Here is a 5062-nt window from a genome sequence, read left to right on the forward strand (position 1 = left end):
CGAGGGGTTGAAGGATCCTGGAGTCCTCCGAGGAGGACCCCTACTGTGCCCAGTGGTTACCCAAAGGGCCTGGCCATGTGGCATCCCACATGGTCCGGGTGGCTCCCCCGAGAGGGAGCCGGGTGGGAACCGAAGTCCCCTGGGAACCGAAGTCCCCGGTGCCAGCAAGCTGGCCCCGACCTTGCGGCCGGAGTGATAAAAATTCCGCACTCTCCCTAGCCAAAAGGCCGGGGAGCTGCGTTAGTTGGCGATGCATATGGGCAGTACAGACCAAAGCACCCTACTTCCGCCTGAGATCTGCCACATCTCAGGTTTTTTCAGGTGCACCTGGAGCGCCACTTCCAGGGGCAGTACGCCTAAGCAAAGCCCTCAGCCATTCAGCCTCGACCATGGTATAGATCCATTCAATCAACCCCTGGGAATTACGACCAGGAAGGACACCCTGCCACAGTGCCATCCTTCCAGGTCCCCCCAAAAATTTCAAGAACAGATACTACACTTGATCTTAGCCAAAAGGCCGAGAAGCGGCCCTACAGATGCCCCTGATGATCTATTCTAAAAAAGGTAAAGATTTCTCATGGAAAAGAGGGTATCAGCTACTGATTTGGATAACAGAGTAACCAAGCAGCTCAGGGTGACCCAAACTACTAGGAATGTATAGGGGGATAAAAAGAACCAAAAAGCCCTCCTACTAAAAAAGCAAAGCTTGGTGTAATTGCCTTCTTAAAACAGAAGGAAATTTGCAATAATTCAGTTATAAGTGAACATTTGTGGTTACCCACAATGCCCTACTGAATATGCAAATTATCCCTTTTCGCCCTTGTGAAGCCAAGCAAGCATCCAGAACCGCTGGTTTATAGCAAGCCTATAGCTTTAAGTTTTACACAGCCATATCAAACCCACATGTAGACAGCCTGTTTCAGACTTTTGGTCCTCATCAGTACATGGCAGGGATTGATAAGGCTGTATGAAATAGGATAAAGTTCAATTCTTGGTTAAAGTTTCTCTAAGTTTAAATGAATTGTAGTTTATGTTTCCTTTAAAGGGCCCCTAAGTTATCAAATGGAAAAAACACAAAGAGCAAAAGAGATAACAGAGACGCCAGTTTACATAAGGTGTACGTATATAAAGGGCCTCGGGGAAAAAGGGAGCCTATGACCTAACTATGACCTAACTTTATCCTAACACTAGTCCTCCCTGGCGGTGCCTAAAAGTGGCCTCACACGATACAATAAAATGATCCAATTTTACGGCAATTCGATAAAAACAATCATTTTGCAAAGAAAAATCAAAAGCTTTTTTATCCTTTCAAGAAATTTGATCATTCATATGGCCTCAATTCACTAAGATCATGCTGGAGATAATAAGGCAACAGAAAACTTACCTCCACATAGTGAGAGAGTTATCTTATCTCTTCATTCCTTACGTTACCTCTACTGTAGTTAATTTACCTCCTCTGTAGTTAAGTTACCTCCTCTGTAGTTATTTTCACACGCAGTTAATGAACAGCCTGTCTTTAACTCTGGGGTTATTTTAAGGATTAAAGAGTTAACTTAGGCCCGGTTCACATTAGCGGATGCCGTCCGTAAACGCCGTGCCGGAGCCGGACCGCATGCGGAACGGACGCACGGCATAGCAATGAAAGTATATGCGTGCGTTCACATGCGTCCGTTCCGTCCGGATCGGAGTCGGACCGGATCCGGACTCCGGCATAAGATCCAACATGCGCTATTTTTTGGTCCGGCTCCTCCGGCAGACGTATCCGGAGTGGAGCCGGACTGTTGCATCCGGCCAATACAAACCAATGAGAACCGGAGAGCGCACAACACACTGGCTATAAAAACCGGACGTTCTACCCCACTTCCTATGCTTTTTCTAGTGGCCATTTTGGATGGGGACCACATGGGCCCAGCGTTCACAGAGTGGAGCAGCAGGGATTTCATGCTGGAGCTCTTTTTGGCAGCAACATGTCTGATGATATGTCTGATAACGAGGAGGTGAGGCCTTCTCCCCACATAGTAGTAGGTGAACAACAGGAAGGAGAGAATTCCCAGGTACGAGTAAAAAATGACTGGATCCATGGTCCCAACTGCAGTCTCTGTATCCACGGATGGTCTCCACACGTCCACCTGTCTCCAACAATGACCCCAGAGCTTCTGCTGACCTCCCAGACCCCAGGTATTTACAGGTTGTTATCTCTTTAAGAAACCGGATCCGGACCGCAACCGCGTTCATACCGCACGGAAAACGGATGCAAACGGACCTGATCCGGATAGGAACCGTACGGATTAGGTCCGGTCCGGATCCAGTGTGGTCCGGACATCCGTTCCGGTTTTTACAAAACTGCAAGTGTGAACGGGGCCTAAAAGACAGAAGAGTTAACTTTAGGTTTGCCTGAGGTAAAATGTTTCCTGAATACTACATGCCTTATCACCATGGAAACAACTCTAGAAGAGTTATTAAAGACAGGAGATAAGCTTAGTGAATTGAGGCTGAGTGGTGGATTATTCTAATCAATTTTTATGAAAATTAAATTTTGTAGGGTAGATTGTCAATTTCTTTATATGTAGATACAAGCACTTTTTATCACAGTTTGCAATCATTTTATTTTTATAATTGGGGAAAAATTTAATACGCATGTGTGGTGCATTGGTCAGATTTTTCAAATGTTACAATCAATCAGAAAAATTAATTGTAATTCTTGCATTGAAGACAAATTGTATGGTGTGTGGCCACTCCCCTGGTGGTGCCTAAAATAGCAGGCACTGGGGCCACCAGGCTATGCAAACTGTAGCTACAAATAGCGGATGCTTGCGGATGGCCAAGGCGCCAAATATTTTATTGGGCGCCTTTGGCCCTAATCACAGCTATTGGCATTGCTAATGCGAATAGCATTGCTATTCTAATGCATTGCTACCTGCTTTGTACTCATTATTTTTAGTCTCACTGTAGTTGTTACTAAAATTGAAATTCTGTCTGTTGCAGCCGCCTGGTGGTGTATGTGCAGGCAACAGATCTCTTTCCAATCAGATTCGATCAGAGAGAGATCTTTGTTTTGGTCAATCTGCACCTTTAGAATTCTCACGTCACACCAGTCTTGGGGCAAGACTCTCTAATGATCCTTTCTGCCATTGGAGCGCACCCTAAGTGACTGAAGCCCTGAAGCAATTTGAGTCCGCCCAGGGCCGCCATCAGAAATTTTGGGGCCCCTCACACAACATCAAGCTTGGGCCCCCCTACAGACTGCTGTGCACGCCCAGTACAGTGCCCCAGTATAGCCAGTACAGTGCCCCAGTATAGCCAGTACAGTGCCCCAGTATAGCCAGTATAGTGCCCCAGTATAGCCAGTACAGTGCCCCAGTATAGCCAGTACAGTGCCCCAGTATAGCCAGTATAGTGCCCCAGTATAGCCAGTATAGTGCCCCAGTATAGTGTCCCAGTATAGCCAGTATAGTGTCCCAGTATAGCTAGTATAGTGCCCAGTATAGCTAGTATAGTGCCCCAGTATAGTGCCCCAGTATAGCCAGTATAGTGCCCCAGTATAGTGCCGCAGTATAGAGCCCCAGTATAGTGCCCCAGTATAGCCAGTATAGTGCCCCAGTATAGCTAGTATAGTGCCCCAGTATAGCCAGTACAGTGCCCCAGTATAGCCAGTACAGTGCCCCAGTATAGCCAGTACTGTGCCCCAGTATAGTGCCCCAGTATAGCTAGTATAGTGCCCCAGTATAGTGCCCCAGTATAGCCAGTATAGAGCCCCAATATAGTGCCCCAGTATAGCCAGTATAGTGCCCCAGTATAGTTAGTATAGTGCCCCAGTATAGCTAGTATAGTGCCCCAGTATAGCCAGTATAGTGCTCCAGTATAGCTAGTATAGTTGCCCCCACTATTGTGCCCCAGTATAGCTAGTATAGTGCCCCAGTATAGCTAGTACAGTGCCCCAGTATAGCCAGTACAGTACCCCAGTATAGCCAGTATAGCGCCCCAGTATAGCTAGTATAGTGCCCCAGTATAGTTCCCCAGTATGGGTAGGTGGTGCCCCCCGCTCGTCCCCGCCGCTGTTACCTTCACAGCGGCCGCTCTCCCCTCTCCGGCGCCTGTACTTTCCAGCAGCATCTCCCGGCTGCTGTGTGTGATGATGCGGCAGGAAGCAAGGCAGCGGCTTCCTGTAACGGCGATGTGTATTGCCGTTATGGGAACCGAGCCATGCTTCCTGTCGCATCATCACACACAGCAGCCGGGAGATGCTGCTGGAAAGTACAGGCGCCGGAGAGGGGAGAGCGGCCGCTGCTAAGGTATTAACAGCGACGGCCACTGGGGGAGGGGGGGCCTGAAGAGACAGCAGGTTAATGCCTGGCGGGGGGGGGGGGGGCGGGGGGAGGCTGCGGGCCCTGGGCCCGGGCCCGTGACGGAAGTCACAGTTGTACCCCCCTGATGGCGTGCCTGAGTCCGCCAGGGGTAAAGCACAATATAAATATTAAGGGCTTGATTCACTAAACCGTAATAACTCAAATATCACGATAATGATCATTATCAAAGATCACATCTTATGAAAAGATATCAAACCTTATCAAAGTTAAGGCGCCTTATCCGAGTAGCATAGCAAGCGCTACGAACTAAAGCCTGCTAATTGGCAATAGCAATCGTCCTTCCCTGAGCCCCTGCGGGTTCGTAGCGCTCGCTATGCTACTCTAATAAAGCATGTTAACTTTGATAAGGTGTGATATCTTTTCATAAGGTGTGATAACTTTGATAAAGTGTGATATATTTTCATAAGGTGTGATAACTTTGAGAAGGCGTGTTAACTTTGATAAGGTGTGATATCTTTTCATAAGGTGTGATATTTGAGTTATCACGGTTTAGTGAATCAAGCCCTATGGGCTTGATTCACAAAGCCGTGCAAACTGTTTAGCACGGGTGAACTTCACGTGCTAACTTTTTAGCACACCTGTGCTAAACAGTTTGCACGACTTTGTGAATCAAGCCCTATGTGTCTTGTCTATATCAGCCTTTCTCAACCTGAAAATACCTTTTTGATCTCAAGGAAGCCCTGCAAACAATTTTT

At 47.5% G+C, this 5062-nt stretch overlaps 1 pseudogene; it reads right to left on the minus strand.

The window, feature by feature from the left end:
* Nucleotides 1-327: 327 nt before the first annotated feature.
* On the minus strand, nucleotides 328-529 carry LOC137523218 (U2 spliceosomal RNA; annotated as a pseudogene).
* Nucleotides 530-5062: the final 4533 nt, after the last annotated feature.

This window comes from Hyperolius riggenbachi, chromosome 6, assembly GCF_040937935.1.
Source record: "Hyperolius riggenbachi isolate aHypRig1 chromosome 6, aHypRig1.pri, whole genome shotgun sequence".
Lineage (NCBI taxonomy): Eukaryota > Metazoa > Chordata > Amphibia > Anura > Hyperoliidae > Hyperolius > Hyperolius riggenbachi.